At 47.1% G+C, this 19,788-nt stretch overlaps 1 protein-coding gene across 4 annotated transcripts in view; it reads right to left on the bottom strand.

Moving 5' to 3' along the window:
- Positions 1-19,788, bottom strand: part of RBM26 (RNA binding motif protein 26) — a 1,920,204-nt gene that overhangs the window by 1,510,493 nt on the left and 389,923 nt on the right. The gene's annotated exons all lie outside the window — the stretch shown is intronic.

The following is a 19,788-nucleotide window of genomic DNA, read 5'->3' as shown; positions in this document are numbered from 1 at the left end:
ACAGATCTATGTCCGGGCTCCACCATTTCTGTGTTATCATTCTGAATATTTGTGGATTCAATTCCCATTTGTGGGGATCCATGATGTTTCTGCTCAAGTCGTCTGCCAGTGTGTTTTTCTCTCCTGGCAGGAATTGTGCTTGCAGATGAACTTGATAGTTTAGAGCGGTGTTCCACAAGGTCATGGCTTGTCTGCAGAGGGGGTAGGGGTGAGTGCCCCCTTGCTCATGTACCACATAACTGTTGTGTTGTCTGTCTTTAGTAGTAGTTGTCCTGGATGCAGCAGGTCCTTGAAAGCTATAAGGGCATTTTGTACAGCTAGCATCTCTTTTTGATTGATGTGAAGATGCCTTTGTTCTGCGGGCCACTTGCCCTGAATACATTTGCCTGCCATGTGTGCTCCCCAGGCGTAATCCGATGCATCTCTTGTCAGTGTTTGCCTGGCTGTGGGTTGAGTAAAAGGCTGTCCCTTGTTGAGGTGACAAGCTTGAGCCCACCACTGAAACTCCTGTTGAAGGCAAGGAATTAGTGGTATAACGGTTTCCAAACTTTCACAGTGTTGAGACCGTACATTCTTTAGGTACCATTGCAGTTTCCTCATACGCAGTGTGGCATATGGAATTAGTAGTATGCAAGATGCTATGTAACCCAAGGCCTGCAGAATTTTTCTTGCAGGGAGATGGGTCTTTGTTGCCATCAATTGAAAGTATTGAGTCAGTTGTCCTTGCTTGTCTGGCGTGAGATAAGCCATCTGGGCCGGTGTGTTCAAGGTGGCACCCAGAAATATTATCTCTTGTGAGGGCACTAGTTTTGATTTATTTTCGTTTACTGTGTACCCCAGGCAACTTAACTTTTTTACAAACGCCAGATTCTTTAGAAGAATGTCCTTGCTCTCTGCTTGAATCAGGTAGTCGTCCAGGTACGGATAAATTTGAATTCCTTTCTGTCTGCAAAATGCAATTACTGGTGCCAGGCACTTTGTGAAGACCCTGGGCGCAGTAGATAAGCCAAAGGGCAGTGCAGAGAATTGATAGTGCATTGAACCAGCTATGAATCCGAGGTATCTTCTGCAGATTTGTCTGAAAGGGACATGCAGGTATGCCTCCTTGAGGTCCAAGGTCACGAGCCAAGCTTTCTTGCCCAGCATGGGAAGAAGCTGCTGTAGTGTCAACATTTTGAATTTTGGAACATCCAGGTAAGTGTTTAGAGAAGAAAGATCCAGAATGGGCCTCCATGCTTTGTCCTTTCTGGGAACCAGAAAGAGTCGAGTAAAATCCTTGTCCTTGCTCCTGTGGTGGTACCTTTTGAATAGCTCTCATATCCATGAGTGCTGTAATTTGTTTTTGAGCCTCTGCCCATTGATTTAGTGGCAGATCTGGCATTCCTTTTAACCTTGGCAGAGTGTGAAAGTGGAACCTGTAACCTTGAGATACAATGTTGAGAACCCATTTGTCTTTGGTGATCATATGCCAATTGTGATAGAAAAGTGCCAGGTTTCCTCCCAAGGGGGCTGCCAAGAGAGAGTTGTTTGGCAGCTGTAATGGGAAGTCATTGGGGCTGCTTTTTATAAGGTTGGGGCCTGTCTTCCCCCTTCTTTCTGGCCTGATGCAACCCATTGTCGAGGCCTGTAAGGACCTTGTGGTTGACCTCTACCTCTTGGACATCTGTATCTGCCCCTTTGAGGTCTGTCTGTAACTGGAAAGGACCAATTCTTAGTTGGCCAATTTCTGCTAAATCTAGGAGGCTGAACCTGTAAGAAATCCTTCACCGTTTGCATAGATTTTGCCTTATCCTCCATTTTCTTTAATACCTCTTCTGCCTTAACTCCAAACAACACATCCTGCTGCAAAGGTGCATCCAATAATTTTGCTTTAACATGATCTGGTAACGTATGTTCTTTTAACCAAGCATGTCTTCTAATGACAGAGCCTGTAACTGCTGCTCTACAGGAGGCCTCTAAAGAATCAAAACCACATTGCAAAGTATGTTTTCCTACTTGTTCAGCTGCATGTAATAAATCCTGCATTTATTTAAAATTAGGAGGATCTGAATCTGGAAGCAATTTTTGTTTCAACTGAGACAGTAAAAAGTGCTGATATTTTAGCATGTGAAACTGGCAATTTAAGGCTCTCATTGCTAAAGTTGCAGACATATATACTTTCTTTCCCCATCTGTCTAATGCTCTGGAATCTCTGTCAGAGGGAACTGGATTCTTGGCTAATGAGGCCTTAACCCCTTTTGGTCCCTGAGAAATAGTTTCAGGGTCAGCAACAGGGCTTTTATACAGAAATTTGTGAGAGTCAGGGACTCTGTAGAATCTGTCAGGTTTAACTGGGGCTGGGGGTAAGGAATCAGGATTTAAGCTGGATTCAGTGTACACATCATCCACAATATCTAACACTGGTGGAATAGCAAGGGGTCTGTGTTGAGGTAATAAAAGGAAGTCTCTGAGCCTTTTCTTGGATTCTGAGTAATCCTGGCCTTCCCAATGGAAATGCTCCCTCATGGTATGTAAAGTTTCCCCAAAGGAGTAGTCCTCAGGCGGAGAGGCTGATGGAATTGACTCCTCAGCATCAGAATCCTCATAAGGGGGTAAAGAATATCCTAAGTTTGACGATGAATCTGAAGAGATGGACACCTGGTCGGATGAGTCATAGTCGGCATCCTGTCTAGGCCTTTTATCAGGAGGGGGATGGGACCCCCTGATCGGAGTGATTAGGTCTTCGGCCATTTTGAGCATTTGTTTCTTAGGCATGGAGGCCTGTCCTGGAGAATGCTGTATTTGTTTCCTTGTTTTTAAAGGAGGCTTAGACTTAGCAGAGGGTTTAATGCTTAACTGCGTAGGTCTGAAAACACCCTCTGAAGCTGCGGGTAGCTAAGCTACTCCGGATCCCTCTGAAGGGTTAGTTTCGGTAGGCTGAATAACTTGTGCATCCGAAGGCCCAGCCATCTCCACGTGGGAGTCAGAGGCGGCCTGTGGTTCTACAGAAGCGGTCGTCAGGGGCTGCGAAGGCGCCTAGCTACCGGAGAACCGGCGACTGGCCTAGAAAACGCTTCGTCGTCAGTTTTGGGTCTCGGATGCCGATCCTTGTCTTTGCGCTTTTTATGTATTCCAGTCGTCGGAAGTTCCGACGGCATGGTATAATTGAATTTTCTACCAAAATAATGTCGGGCAAAATCAAACAGATGTTTAATAGTGCGCTTGTTAAACCTAGCACAAAACCGACAACCGGTAACATTGTGGTCTGGGCTTAGGCATGGGATACAATAAGAATGGAAATCCTTATGAGGAATTTGCTTCCTACAAGAAATACAGTTATTAACTTTTACTGACATCGGTCTGAGGCAAGAAAAAGTTTCCCCAACGGGGTACTTAGCTTAGTAGAAGACTTTGGTTCTGGATTCGGAATGAAAATCTCAGGAGACGGCCGACCGGCACTTGCGAACTGCTTTTGCTTCGGGCACCGTGCGGCAAGAAAGACTGAAGAAAATGGCATCAACTGCATCTTATATACCCCTGTCGCACTGATGTCAGGGAGGAGGCGACAGCAACCGATGCCAGACCAAGACTTTGGAACTCAGGCCGACTGGGGAACCGCCTGACGGCAGGATAACCCCAAGTGTAATGACTGCAGCAGTGTAACATGAAGAATATCGGAGGAAAAGCATAAAGCAGACCGGAGGGCCAATTGTGGACTAGAGCGTCCCTGGGTGACTCCCCCGGGGGGGGGGGTCAGCATGAAGTAGCTGCTGCATTTGGCATTGAGGGGGCTGGCAAAAAGGTCGCAGCAAGGCTGACCCCATCTGCTGAAGATTCGTTCTGCCACTAGACGATTCACGGACCACTCGTAAGGCATCACAATAGCCCTGCTTAGCCTGTCTGCAATCACATTGGACTTCCCCGGAATGTGCGCTGCCACCAGAAACCGTTGGGAAGATACTGCCCACTGCCACACTCGCATGGCCTCTCTGCAAAGGGGGTATGATCTGGTTCCTCCCTGCTTGTTCAGATACCACACCACTGACATACTGTCCGAGTGTATTGCAATAGTTCCGAGAGGAAGAAAGCTCTGAAGTGCCTTCAACACAAGTAGCACCGCTCTCATCTCTAGGACGTTGATATGCAGATGTATCTTGTGATCTTGCCATGTGCCTTGGACCGTCCTTCCGAGATAATGCCCCCCCACCCCATCTGGGAGGCGTCTGTGGTCACTGTGGCAACCGGGGGTGGTGGAACGAAGGGTTTTCCCCTGTCCAGATTGTTGGTCCAAAGCCACCAACTGAGATCCTGTTTGCACCTGTCTGTGAGCAAAATAGGGTGGAAAAGTGGAAGTCTCTGGAAAGACCATTGAGCAAAGAGGAGCCATTGAAGGAGCCTCATGTGCAATCTCGCTAGAGGGACTAACATAATTGTGGCTGCCATCGTCCCTAGGAGTTGGAGAACCCATCTTGCCTTCGCTTTCTTCAGGGGTAGCAGGGCGTGCACCTGTTGCTTTAAGAGTGTGATTCTTTCCTGCGGTAGAAAGGCTCGCATTTGAACGGTGTCTAGCTCTGCACCTATAAAAATGACACACTGTGAGGGCAACAAGGCAGATTTTTCCCAATTCAGTGTTATGCCCAACTGTTGACAGAGAGTGATGGTAGTGTCCCTGGTTTGGATTAGTAGATGCCTGGTGAGGAGCCAGTCGTCCAGATACGGAAACACTTGGAATCCTCAACGTCTCAAGTGAGCTGTCACCACCGCCATACACTTGGTGAACACCCTGGGGGCTGTGGTGAGACCAAAGGGCAGGGCTCGAAACTGGAAATGACTGGTTCCCAGCCGGAAGCGTAGGTGACTCGTGGATGCCCTGTCCATTTTGACATGGTAGTAAGCATCCTTGAGGTCGATGGAGCCCATCCATACTTCTTCTCCCAACAATGGGAGAATCGATTGTAGTGTGACCATACAGAACTTGGACTTTTGTACATAGTTGTTCAGTTGGCTGAGATCTAATATGGGTCTCAGGTCCCCTGTTCTTTTCGGCACCAAAAAGAATCTTGAGTAAGTCCCTAATCCGATTTGGTCTGAGGGGACACGCTGGATGGCTCCCTTTTCTAGCAGCTTTGAAACCTCTGAGGCTACGTGATCCCTTTGACTGGGTGGAACATCCGGCATTTTTCTGACTGGAGGGGGGTTTGACGAAAAGGGGATGACATAACCTCCGGAAATTATTCGTAACACCCATCGGTCCTGGGTGATGCTTTGCCAGGCTTCCGGATATAATGATATTCGACCCCCGACTGGCTCCGGAAAGGCACAGTCAGGCATCCCATCAGGAACAACAATAGGAAGAGCCGCAAAAGGAATCACGGCCTCCCGAATTGTGGGGGCCCCCTCTGCCTCTAGGGCGGCATCTCCCTGAATAACTTCCCCCTCCTCTGCCTCTGGAGGGGGACTCACCTTGTGCACCAGGAAAAAACCTCTGTGATTTTCTGAACCACATCTTCCCACCCCGCTGGGCCTTGGGGTAAGGCCTAGAGGGAAGGGAAAACGGACCCCTACAGCAGACAGGGTCTTTCCCTCTTGCTCGCACCTGGTGAGGATGTCTTTCACTTTGGTTCCGAACAAAGAACCACCATCAAAGGGGGTGTCAGTGAAAGAAGACTTGAAGGCCTCAGCGAAATGACAAAGGTGCAGCCAGGCTTGCCTTCTAAGGGCGACTCCTGAGCTTGCTGCCCTACTCGCTCCCTTGGCTGCATATGAAATGAGCCGCATGGAGGAATTAACGATGGAATTGAGGGTAGACACCTGGGCGTTCACCGACTGGGCCACCGCCTCAGGCACGTTACCCGCAAGAGTATCTCCTAACTCCTTGAGGAGATCTCTCTGGAGCAGAGTAAAATGAGAACGGTAGTTCAGCGAACGTAAGGTAAAAGTTGCTGATGAGAGGGTACACTTCCCGTACTGGTCCATGGTCCTAGACTCCTTGTTAGGAGTTGCTACTTCCTTCTGAGTGGCCGCCGCCACCACCATGGCATCCACAGGGACTCCTTTGGACAAAAACTCCTTGCCCGGGGGAGCAGAAAGAAATTTATTGGGTCTCCTGGGTACGGGTTCCACAGAATCAGGATTCTCCCACACCCTCCGACAAATTAAATCCAGGAGCTCGTCGAAGGGTGGAGACACCCAGGAGGTGGAGGGCTGAGCACCAAAGGCCTTCAAGGAAGACCGACTCCTCCTCAGAGGGGGCTTTGGACGGCCAGTCACCTCTTTGTTTCAATATCTCCAGGATGTCGGAGAAGGAAACATCATCAGAGGATGACTTGGGGGACACCTCCGACTCCTTGAGGTCAGTATCTGAGGTGAGAGACTCATCCTGGGAGTCTATGTGCTTCCTCTTGCACCTTTTCTTTCTAGGGGCCTGCTCAGGCAAGAACTCTGAAGAGCCTTCAGAAACTCGGGGACCACTCGTGGGGGTTATCCCTAGGCCTTGGGGCTCCACTGTCTACAGATAGGTGTTGATCAGAGGCTCTCACCGGAGTGGTAGGTGACAGAATGATCGACCCGCAAAATGCAGCAGACGATTTGGCCAGCACAGTCTGCGTGGTCTCAAAGGCAGCCCCCCCCCCCAGAGTCCGAGGACCGGCCAGCCTCCGAGACCATGACAGGAGTCGGGGTTCCTCGAGCCGAGGCACCTAGCGGGAGACTAGGAACTGAAATGTGTCCCAAGGTGCCCCCCCCCCTCGGGCCCGACTGAAGAATCCAGAGTCCCGAACCCCGTGGATGGCGCCGATGGGGTCGGATCCGACGTCGGTACCGATAGGCCCGGAGGGGCCATTGGAACCGACCTAGGAACATTACATGGAGCGGAACATTCTGGCTCTGAAGACAGAGATGCGCTCAGAGGAATGATCGAAGAATGTATCGGGACAGGCTCCGGAGCCGACTGGGACGGAGCCGAAAACAATTTTGCCAAAACCAGAGCCTCTGCACCACCCTATCGACATCCACATCTGAAAGGGTCCTGGAGGATTTGCAGGAAAGGGAGGGAGATGGAGCTCTCCTCTCAGGCGACACTGGTGTAAGACTGGGCGACTGGCTCCGAAGAGGTTCCAATATAATTGGAGACGACGTAGGTTCCATCAACACTGACACTTCCTGCGGCCCTGAGGACAGTGGAGCCGAGGAGGTCAAAGCAAGTTTTGTGACTTTCTCCGGTGGCTCCGAGGAAACTGAAGGAGCCGGAGATCTCTTTTTAGACGTTGAGGATTTTGACTTAGAACTGGAAGCAGAATCCATTGCCTCTTCGAACGAGGGTTTCAAGAGTCCCTTTAGAATTAGCTTATTCTTTCTTTCTTGGAGCACTCTGGGACTAAAAGCATGACAGAAGCTGCAGGACTCCTGCAGATGGATTGCTCCCAGGCAATAAACGCAAACAGAATGTCCATCGGTGATGGACATCTTGTAACCACACTTAGAGCACTTTTTAAAACCCGAAGGTTTGTGCTCCTTGGAATCTTTAGACATTTTTAAACCAGTAAGCCAAAAACCACAACAAGGAACAAGTCACTGTCCGACAGGAAAAACGACACAGACACGCAAACCCTACCAAATGCGGGAACAAGTTTTTTTACACAACACAGCACACACAATCCTCAGAAGGGACACACGGAGAGGACTAAGGCTAAAAACCTCAAACACGGCTTTCTGACTACGTACACAGAAGGGAAACAGACACTAAAACCTCTAACTCAAACTGTTTTAGAAGCGAGACAATACAGGACAAGAGGGGAGGACTAGGTCCTCTAACTGAAACGGGCCTAGCCCGATAGAACAGTTAATGGGATACCACGAACCACAATCACACAGCAGAAATACCAACACAACACCAACTAGAAATAGCTATTAAAATAGCTTTTTGTTTATAACAGGTTTCTCAGAATAACACGAAAAAAGGGTACTTAGCCACAGCCAAGAGCGAGACCACGTCCGAGCTACATGAGCGGCAAACGAGATATGGGGCAGTGCAGCATGGGATACCTGCTTAGCCCAGCCAATAGAAGACTTCGAGCTAGAAAAGTTTGGCCGAGTCAGAGCCGATATTCGGCTCTGAACCCACAGGTAAGAATGTAGGTGAGATTGGACTACATAACCTCTTCTTTTTCTTCCTCCACAGAAATGATAAAAGTATCCAAACCTGAAAAGGACAAAGCCTCAGGAGAGACATCCCTACCCCTTTTTGAAGGAGGAGGCTGTGAACCCCTAAATAAGAGTAAAAAGGTCATAAGCCATTTTAACCGTTTGAGAATGAGGGGAACGAGAGGAAACTGGAGCCTGCTTCTTCACAGGCTTACGACAGGAAGATTTACCTGCAAGTCTAAAGGATTCGGGAGGCCTGGCAACCGCTGAAGTTGCAGCCGAAGTCGTCGGTATGATCTTGCTGTCTGAACGAAGAAATGAGGTCTTGGACACCGGAGTCAGCTTCGCGGCTCTGGATCCAGCTGAAGAGACAACAGGTGAAAGGTCAGAAGGCAAAATGGACGCCAAAGGACTGGGGACCTCAGAAATGGTCTCAACCGAGGCCTGTGGTTGAAAATCTGTGGGCTGCAGGGGCTGCAAAGGTGCCTCACTGGCTACCGCATGACAGACAACCAACCTAACATCATCCAGGGACTTGACTTCCGGAAGTCTGTTGCGGTCCTTATCCTTATGCTTCTTGGGGATATCCGAAACCTGAAGACCAGCAGATGCCATACCAACAAACTTAGGTCGAACTCCAAAATGCTTAGCTTAAAGCTTAGCCAGACTATGAATAGTACACAGATTAAAGGAAGCACAAAGATCACAATTAGGAACGTCGTGGTCAAGGCCTAAACAAATACAATAGGAATGAAAATCTCTATGGGGAATCTGATTTCCACAGGTAAGACAATTATTAGCCTTTTCTGACAATCGTTAGGGCAAGAAAAGAGGATCCTCGACGGGGTACTTGACTGTAGTTGACTTCAACTTCGTAGTCGGAAACACAAAAGGTAAACTGTCGACCAGCATTCATGCAAGAAATGCTTCTGCTTCGGGCTCCGCGGCAAGGAAGACTGAGGAAGCGACATCGGCTTCCTCCTTTTGTATCGGACCCCCTGACGTCCTTTACAACAGACGACAGCAGACAATTTTTACTTACCTTTGGTATTCTGGCCGATCGAGGGCAAATAGGAATTTGATAACCCATTGGTTAGGACTGCAACAGTGAAACACGAACATCCTTAGATTTCAGAAACATCTCAAGCCTATCCATGCTAGTAAAAATTCAAGAAAAAACTGCAAGCAATCCACTATCTCACTATCAGCAAAAAAGATGAGTTGTATAAGAACTTACCATAACCTTAGATGTCCTTTTCTTCCATGTTGCAGTATTCAGTACAGTAGGGAGGTTGCTGCCTGCAGCGCAGACATCTGGCCAGTATACCAAAGTCTTTGGTTCAGGAGGTTACATGTGACGTCTCCTGTCAGAGCCATAAAGAGACATAGGGTATAAAAGTGACGTCTACATGTACCCTCTTCAGAATGGACTACCGCAAACAGTAGTACTCCTGGAAGTTTAAAGAGGGTGAGAATTGAGAGACCCCTGATACTCGCATGTAGATTAGATCATAGGGTACTTGATTAGGCTGTGTGTAGTGGAGACGTTAAGGGAGTGGGTGACTGTCCCCACAGACAAGTAAACGTATATTAGGCAGCTAAAGTAGAGGGGTTAAGAGGGAAGAACTGAATACTGCAACATGGAAGAGAAGGACATCTAATGTTATGTTAAGTTCTTACACAACTATTCTATGTCCTTCTATTCTTATGTTGCTGTATTCATTACAGTAGGGAGAGTATCAAAGTTTTAAGGTATGAGCCTGGGTGAAGGACTGGAGTCCTTGGTCAATGAGACCCTGAAGAACAGATCTGACAATGCCAGCTCTAGCTCTGGAGGTTAGGTCCAGTTTGTAATATTTGGTAAAGGTGTGCACTGAAGCCCAAGTAGCAGCTGCTAAAACTGAGGCATAATCAACCACTTTGACAAAGGCAGCTGAGGAAGCAGCTGCCCTGGTTGAGTGTGACTTGACATGTACATGTAAGGTTTTCCCATGACAGGAATAGCATATGCCAAGGGACTTGGAGATCCATGCAGAAATGGTTTGTTTGGAGACGGCCTCCCCTAGAGCCCTAGGGTGGAAGGAGATGAATAACTGGTCAGACTTTCTAATAGGTTTGGTTTCGTCTAAGTAGTACCTCAGTTGCCTGTGGACATCTAGAGAATGTAGAGTCCTCTCCGAGGGATTTTTAGGGTGAGGGTAAAAAACAGGTAGGTTAATGGTCTGGTTTAATGAGAGTTCATTAACCACCTTAGGCATGAAGGAGGGGTTAGCCCTTAGGGCAACTCTGTCCTTGTGGAAAATTATGTAAGGAGGGGTAGCCATAAGGCCTTGCATCTCTGATACCCTCCTGGCAGAAGTAAGGGCCACTAGTAGAACTGTTTTCAGGGTGTACAGTTTTAGGGATACTGAATGGTTCAAAAGGTGGCAATATAAGTTTTTCTAGGACAAAATTCAAGTCTCGAAGGGGGGTATATGCTTTCGGGGGGGGGGGGGTCTAATATGAAATACCCCTTTCAAGAAAAGCTTGACCTCCAATCTAGATGCACGGGGCGGTAACATGTGTAGACAAGCAGAGATGGCAGATAAATGGACTTTAACTGAAGAATAAGTTAGTCCTAAGTGAAGGAGCTCAAACAAATAGGAAAGGACCAAGGGTACAAGAATAACCATAGGGTCCTGTTTTTTTCCTCTGACACCACCTGGAGAATCTCTTCCATTTAGATATGTAATTTCTCCTGGTACTAGGTTTTCTGGCTTCCTGCAGAACATTGACTACATCCTCTGAGTATAGGGGGATTAGAACCTTATCACCCATAAGGTCAGTTTTAGATTGTTCTCTTCAGCATGTAATAGGGATCCCCTGTCCTGTGTGAGCAAGTCTATTCAGTGGGGTAACCTGTGATGATTGCTCTTGGCTAATAGACAGAAGGGGAAACCAATGCTGTCTTGGCCAAAAGGGGGTCACCAACAGGATTTTGGGTTTGTCCCTCTGGAATTTCAGGACAACTTTCTGAATCAGTGTGAAGGGTGGGAAGGCACAGAGATATATTCACACCGAAGGTAAGGCGGCCTCCACTTTCCAGGCTTGCGGATGTGGATCTCTTATGCAAAACCTGGGCATCTGTCTGTTTTTGGAGGAGGCAAAAAGATCTATTTGTGGAATGCTCCACCTGTGGATAAGATCCAAGAATACCTCTCAGTGAAGCATCCATTCATGAGAGGGAGCTGAAGTTCTGCTGAGTGAGTCTGCCATAACATTCTCTGCAGAGGGAATGTACACTTCTACAAGATGAATCTGGAGTGAGGATGCTAGGGTCCAGATCTGGGTGGCTAGGCTGCAAAGGGGGTAGGATCTTTGCCCCCCATGTTTATGTACCACAGGACAGTCATACTGTCCCCATGATAACTTCCAGGGTTCCTGGGCGTAGAAATGACTTGAATGTTTGTAGGGCTAGAATGAGTGCACTCATTTCCTTGATGTTGATATGGTCCTTTTGTCTTAGTTTGGACCATTTTCCCTGCATGGTGAATTGCTTCTGGTCGTGTAGTAGCACTGCACCCCAACCCATGTCTGATGCGTCTAAGGAGACTTGTAGGGGGCAGGGATCTGTAAGGGGGTTCCCTGGTTGAGGTGGATGGCAAAGAACCACTGGAGTTCCTTCTTCAGACACTGAAATAGGGGGAGGGGGTGTTGGCTCCATATGTTCTTCAGGATCCACTGGATTTTCTTCATGTCCAGTCTTGCCAGGGGCAACATGGATATTAGAGAAGTCATGTGGCCTAACATCCTTAGGAACTCTCATTCTGACAAGCAGGTGAGGGTGATAAGATTGCTGAAGTACAGAGAAAGGTCCAGGATCCTTTGGTCTGGAATGAAGGCCTTCATTTTGTCTGTTCTGATCCTGCATCCAAGAAAACTAGGTCTTGGGTGGGGTTCAGGTGAGACTTTTCGTTGTTTATAGTAAACCCTGAGAGAGTTAGGGTGGACATCATTTGTTGTAGGTGGTGAAGAAGGACTTGGCGGTCCTGAAGAAGAATTAGCAGATCGTCTAAATATGGGTATACTTGTATACCCTGTGTTCTGCAGCGAGCAATGAAGGGTGCTAAACATTGTGAACACTCGAGGAGCATTAGAGTCCAAAGGGCAATGCAGAGAATTGAAAATGCCAGGAATCTACTGCAAAGCATAGGAATTTCCTGTAATCTGGATGTATAGAAATGTGGAGTTAAGCACCCTTCAAATTCAGAGCTACCATGAAAGCCTGTGTAGGTATGAGTGGTAGAAGCAAAGAAAGAAATAATTTTGAAACTGGGTACCTTGAGGAAAGTATAGTTGTGTACACTTACCATAAATGTAGATGTTAGAGTGTATTCACTGTTGCAGTCATTGTATTTGGTAATCCTGCTGGCAGGTTGCCCTCAGCCGGCCTGAATTCCAAAGTCTTGGGTCCTGCGTCGGCTGCTGTCGCCCCTTCCCTGACGTCAGGTCGTCAGGGGTATAAAAGCAGCAGCCAACGCCATTTTCTTCAGTTTTTCTTGCTCCAGATGTCAGGTGCCCCCAAAAAGGGTAGCCAAACTTTATGTATATATTCAGAAATACATCAATATAAATTTTACCTTCATCTATAAGCAAATACACCACACAGGTAGTATAAATCAGAGTAGGAAAGATGAGATCCAAAAGAAAAAGGGGGAAGGCGGGAGGGTAACCTGGACTGCAACAGTGAATACACTCGAACATCTACATTTATGGTAAGTGTACACAACTGTACTATGTTCTTCGTGTTTCACTGTTGCAGTCATTACATTTGGGTAGAGTCCCAAAGCTATGGTTGGGAGGCTGGAACTAGACAGCAGTAGGAGCGGCTATGAGGCCCTGCAGAACTGCAGCGGCAAAGTCTGCCCTGGATTTAGAGTAGAGTGGCAAATGATAATGCTTTGTAAAGGTGTGCACTGAACTCCAGGTTGCCGCCTCTAAAATGTCTGTGGTAGGTACTCCCCTGAGAAAGGCTGCGGAGGTGGCTGCAGCTCTGGTGGAGTGAGGCCTAATGCCCTTAGGCACTGGCTTGCCATGGTGCAAGTAGCAGAAATGAATGCAGTGGCCTAACCACTTAGAAATAGTCTGCTTTGAGATAGGCTTTCCTTGTGATCCTGCAGCATATGCCACTAGTAATTGCTCTCTTTTCCTGAAAGCTTTGGTTCTGTCCAAGTAGAATCTAAGCTGTCTGTGTATGTCCAAAGAATGCAGAATTCTCTCCCCCTCGCTCTGTGGATTTGGGTAAAGAGTAGGCAGATGGCTGGCTTGGTTAAGAGCCACACTGGACACTACTTTAGGCATAAATGTTGGGTTGCCCCCTCAGGGAGACTCTTGTCTGGATGAAAAATGATGAAAGGTTCCACAGCCATGAGCGCCTGTAGCTCTGAAACTCGTCTTGCAGAAGTAATTGAGAAGAGCAGAGCTGTTTTCCAAGATAAAAAACTTAATAGCAGCTGTAGCTGCTGGCTCAAAAGAAGGCAGAGTGAGCTTTTCCAAGACATAGTTGAGGTCCCATCCCATGCGGGTATTGGTAGTCTTCTTGGGGGCCTTACATTTTTGGCTCCTCTGAGGTACTGCCTTAATAAAGGGTGAGAAAAAAGTGGTGGCTCTGTATTGTAATGAGCCAAAATGACAGAGGCATGAATTTCAATAGATGAAAAAGATAGGCCTTTGTCCAACATCTCAGTTAAGTATTGCAAAATCTGAGGAATATTTGGTACCGCTGTATCAGTTCCCTGTGCCTGGTTCCAGGCACAGAATCTCTTCCATTTTCCAGCATAAGACTTTCTAGTACTAGGCCTTCTGGCTTCCAGAAAGACATCCATCACAGCTTTACTGAGAGTTTTTTTCTATGTCTACATTATCCTCCATGCTGCCAAGTTTAATGTCCTGAGTTGGCTGTGCATGATCTGATTGTTTTGCTGGGACAGCAGTCGAGGTATTTGAGGTAAGGTCCAAGACGGGTATAGAGATAAGTTCCTTAGTATTGCATACCAGTACTGGCATGGCCATTCTGGGGCAATCAGTATCATCTTTGGCTTCTCCTGTCTGACCTTTAGGAGCACCTTAGGAAGGAGAGGCAGTGGAGGAAAGGCATATACTGACAGGTTTCTCCAGCTGAATGATACGACGTCCACTTTCCATGCTTGTCTGTGATAAGTCTTTGTGCAGAATCTTTTTAGTTGGTAATTGAGAGGGGAGGCATATAGATCTATGTCCGGGCATTCCCAATTCCTTGTTACCATGCTGAAGACTTGTGGATCCAGCTTCTACTCCTGGGGATCCATGAGGTTTCTGCTTAGTTCGTCTGCCAGAGTATTTTCTTTTCCTGGCAGGAATTGCGCCTGTAGATGTACTTGGTAAGTCAAAGCTGTGTCCCACAAGGTCATGGCTAGTCTGCAAAGGGGGTAAGAGTGTGTGCCCCCCTGCTTGTTTATATACCACATGACCGTGGTGTTGTCTGTTTTTATCAGTAGTTGTCCCGGATGAAGTAGGTCCTTGAAGGCTGTCAGGGCATTTTGAACAGCTAACATCTCTTTTTGATTGATATGTAGATGCATTTGGTTTGAGGACCATGTGCCCTGAATGCCTCTTCCTGCCATGTGGGCTCCCCAGGCATAATCTGATGCATCCATCCATAGTGTCTGCCTGGCTGGAGGTAATGTGAATGGCTGTCCCTTGTTCTGGTGACAAGCCTTTGCCCACCATCAAAACTCCTGTTGCAGGCAGGGAATGAGAGTAATGACTGTTTCCAGGCTGTGGCAATGTTGAGTCCAAACACTTTTTAGGTACCATTGAAGTTTCCTCATATGTAGTCTTGCATATGGAATTAGTAGGATGCAGGATGCCATGAAGCCCAAAGCCTGCAGAATTTTTCTTGCAGATAACTGGGCCTTTGTTGCCAGCATTTTGAAATAGGTAGTCAGTTGCCTTAGTTTGCCTGGCGTGAGATAAGCCATCTGGGCAGTTGTACTCAAGCTTGCACCCAGGAATATTATCTCTTGTGAGGGTACTAGTTTTGATTTCTTTCTGTTGACTGTGTACCCTAGGCATTATAGAAGTCTTTTCACAAACGCCAGATGTTGAAGAATGTCCTTGTTCTCTGCTTGAATGAGACAGTCATCCAAGTAAGGATATATTTGTATTCTTCTGTCTGCAGAATGCAATTACTGGTGCCAGGCACTTTGTAAAGACCCTGGGCACAGTAGAGAAGCCAAAGGGCAGTGCAGAGAACTGGTAATGCATTGAACCAGCCTTGAATCTTGGGTATTGTCTGCATGATTGTCTGATTGCAACATGCAGGTATGCCTCTTTTAGGTCTAAAGTCACAAACCAAGCATTCTTGCCCAACATGGGCAGAAGCTGCTGCAAAGTCAACATTCTGAATTTTGGAATATCCATGAAAGCGTTCAGAATAGATAGGTCCAGTATCGGCCTCCAGGCCTGGTCCTTTCTGGGTACCAGGAACAGTCTTGAGTAAAATCCTTGTCCCTGCTCTTGTTCTGGCACTTGTTGAATGGTCCCCATGTCCATGAGGGATGAGACTTGTTTTTGCTCCTCTGCCCATTGATTTTTTAGCAGATCTGGCCATTCATAGTTTCATATAGTTTCATAGTTTGGTACTAGGCTATCTGCCCTGGGGCATTTATAAGCCTAGCCATAGTGATGTGGCTTTCGCCACCCCATGTAATGGTACAAAAGTGTACAGAATAGATTTAGAATACTGTGCCTCTGTCTAGTAGTGACACAGAGATGACCCCTGGGGTAAACCTACGATTTCCCATCCACTCGTCAAGATTTCTCTTGAAGAGAGGCAGTGAAGGGCTCTGCCTAACATGAACTGGGATTCTGTTCGAGTATGGGAAGCCTCTGAGTTATGAATCTCTCCCTCCAGCATGTCCTATTCATATTTGTGCTGAGGTTTAAATCTTTAGATCTCGTGGTTCAGATGGATTTGGATTTTTTGAGGTGGAGCATGTCCATCAATTCCTGACTGGACATGGCCTTGTACGTCAGGCACAGATCACCTCTGAGCAGGCGGTATGCTACTGAATAGAGCTGGAGTTTCTTTAGTCTGGCAGCATATGACATATGTTGGAGACCCTTGATCCTCTTGGTGAGGTACTTTTGGGGTCTCACTAGCTGTTGCAAGTGCCGGGTGAGGTACATACCAAATGGGGCATTGTACTCAATAATGGGCCTGATAAGGGAGGAGTATAGGGGTACAATGACCTCCTTTGATCTGGATGTGAATCCCTTCATGATAAGGTGAGCAAGGTAGAAAGTCTTTCTAACCACTTTGGCAATGTGGGTGTCAAATGAGAGGTCACTATCGACTTGGGTCCCCAGGTCTCTGATTAATTTTTCCGTACTCAGTGGGTTACTGTCTATGTGATAATTTGTGGGTACTTTGTTTTTCCCAAAGGGGATGACTATACATTTTTTGGCATTTAGTTTAAGGCCATGACTCTGGCACCAGTTGTCCGTTTCAGTGAGGCCTTTCTGTAGGATGTATGTGTCAGCTGGTGTATCGACTATGGCGCCTAGTTTGCAGTCATCTGCGAACTTTGTCAGCCACAACCCTCCCATGTTTGCTTTCACATCTGAGAAATAAATGCCGAACAAGAGGGATCCCAGGACAGAGCCCTGTGGGACATTACTTGTGACTGGCTTTGAGTCTGACATGGCTCCAGCGATTTTGACTTTATGGGTTCTATCCTTTAGCCAGTTTGCCAGCCATCTTGTGACATATGGATTTACATTTAAGCTGTTGAGCTTGTCTATGATGCCAGAGTGGGGTATTGTGTCGAAAGCTTTAGCCAAGTCCAGGTAGGCTGTATGGACTGCTTTGCCCTTGTCAATGGCTCTAGTGACTGTTTCGAAAAAGTCAACCAGGTTCAAAAGGCAGGATCTGCCCTTTACAAAGCCGAACTGGGTGGGATCAAGTGTCTGCAAGTCCCCAATGTCTCTGTTTATGAGTTCCATAATGATTCTTTCCATAGCTTTGCAGACCAGGCTGGTTAAGCTTATGGGGCGGTAGTTACCAGGGTCTGTAGAGGTGCCTCCTTTGTGGAGTGGGACTACTGTTGCTGTATGCCAGTGTTCAGGTACATATCCTGTAGTAAGGCTAAGGTTAAATAGCATTTTTATGTGCAGGTTTAGCTCCTCTTGGAGTTCACGTAGCACGCAACCCGGGATACCGTCAGGTCAAATTGATGCTGTGTTTTTAGCTTTGCTGAGGGCAGTTCTCACCTGGACATCTGAGATGACAGGGAGGTTACATTCAGCTGGGATAAGTATTTCTTCTTTTGGGGGTGAGGGAGGGGAGAAATTTGCACTGAACCTGTCTGCCAGAATGTTGGCAATATCTGTGGGTTCAGTGTATTTTTTGTCATTGTGAACTAACTCTGAACATATCTGAGGGTTTCCACCCAGATTTCTAACATAGCTGAAGAAGGCCTTGTGGTTATCTTTAGTGTCCATAGTGATTTTTCTCTCAAAGTTGGCCTTGGATGTTTTTATGAGAGAACGTAGGTTTCTACTAGTGCTGATCAGAGATGCCTTCTCTTTATGGGATTTTGCTCTGTCGTGCAGTAGCTTCCTTCTTTTGTTATACAATTTGTTTATGGCTGGGGTCCACCAGACAGGACGCCTGCCCTTGGTGGAGAGGGTCTTGGTTTTATTTGGGATTGCATGATCCATACATTCTTGGAGATGTCCGTAGAAAGCATTTGTGAAGGATTCTGAATTGTGGGATGTGGTTTCCACTGGCCCAGTGGGCTTAAAGGATACCATCTCAGTTTTAAGAAGTGTAAAGTCGGCTTTTGAGAAGTTTTTCACTGTAGTCTTTTGTGTTGGGGGTGGAGGTGGGATATGTATATCCAGGGCGATTAGTTTGTGGTCAGATCTATACTTCCGGTGTGGAGCACTTTGTCCCCATGTTTGTGGTGATCAGGTCTAGTATATTATCTCCCCTTGTGGGAGAGGTGACTAGCTGTTCCATTGCATTTGAATTTATGAATTCCAGGAACCTTTGGGCTAGGGTGTTTGGGCTAGAATAATGCACCCAGTCTATGTTAGGGTAGGTGAAGTCTCCCAATATGATGGTGTTTGGTGAGACATTCATATCCTCCAATGTCTTCAGGAAGGCTGAGTGGGGTTCCTGAGAATGGGAGGGTGGTCTGTAACATGCTACCAGTTGTATAGCAGTTTTGCCTAGGGTTAGTTACACCTGGATGGTCTCTGATGCTTCATGTGTTGCCACTAACCTGGAGGTGTGGGTGTCCTTGATGAATATGGACACTCCCCCTCCCTTTTTGGTTTGGCCCGAGTTTTGGGGCCGAAAAGCATGATACGAGGTATAGCCTGGTAGCGCTGGGGTGCTCTCAGGAGCCTTGAACCAGGTTTTAGTTACTGCACAGACATCGATGTTCTCCATACTGAGGAGTGCTTCGAGAGCCTGCATCTTGAGATTTAGACTTCTGGCGCTGAGCAGCATTACCCTTAATTTTTTTTCATTTTTGTTTTCTAAGGAGGTGGGTTTGTCTTTTGAGCCTTGCCTAAAAAAGGCACTATGAGGGAGGCAAGAGCCTTAGCCAATATCCGAAAGCCCAGTGGTGACAGATGCAAGCCGTCCCTTGTGAAGCAGCGTGGCTTGTCCAGCATGTCATCTCAAGCAGACAGACATTGGATCCCCCTAGAATGACACCAGTATTTGAGCCAATTACTAAAGCTGATCATCTTGTCTTTGTATTGTGGCATCATTCTTGGTGAGGGCAAGATGCTGCTCAGGGTCAGGGTCATACTAGCCTGGGCTACATAATCAGAGAGCTCCTCTATGTCTCTTTTCATGTAGTCCAGGGAGGTACGTCTCAGGTCATTTACGCCGGCATGGACAATGACGGAGTCATATTTGTACTTGCTGTGGAGTGACCTGAGTGCGTGTGTTATGTGGCGGATCCTAGCTCCCGATAAGCAGCTCACCGTTACCCTCTCCTTGTTCAGCCTGGTAAGCGGAACGTCAGTGTGTCTGACTATAGAGTCACCTATTACTAGTGTATCAGGCATGGTGTTTGGCCTTAAGGGCTGTGATTGTTTGACACACTGATTTATTGAAGTGTGTGTTGCATGTGTTATGTTTTGAGGTGGTGGATTTTTGGGTGTCTGCTTTGGGAGCCTCTGTTGTTTTGGTAAGTTTTTTGTTAGAGCCTCCGAGTATGTCTTTGTGTTATTATGTGTTTGGTTTGCAGTTGTGGTAGGTCTATGTGGGACTGGGTTTGGTGTGTGTGTGGTTACCTTCGCCTCCTGTCTGGTCTTGCCAGTCCTGAGTTGAGTGAGTTCAGCCTCCAGTTTGGCTATATAGTTGCATCTCTCACATGTATTTGTGTTTGTTGGGAGGAGGAGAGGGTTGTCTGTGTACATGAGACAATTGTAGCATTGTCTCAAGATTCCCAGATTAACCAGCTGAACCGGAGAGGATGCTAGTAATCTACCACTCGACATGCTAGAATATTATAAGGGAGTGCTGTGCCTTTAAGGGAAGTGGGTACTCACAGGGAAGGTAGGTGGATGTAGTGCTTACTTTAGTTAGCGAGTGCCTGCCTTTGGCATAGTATGGAAATGAAACTT

Source organism: Protopterus annectens, chromosome 5.part1 (genome assembly GCF_019279795.1).
Source record: "Protopterus annectens isolate FY-2018-M chromosome 5.part1, PAN1.0, whole genome shotgun sequence".
Taxonomy (NCBI): Eukaryota; Metazoa; Chordata; order Ceratodontiformes; family Protopteridae; genus Protopterus; species Protopterus annectens.
This window is presented reverse-complemented; position numbering and strand designations above follow the sequence as displayed.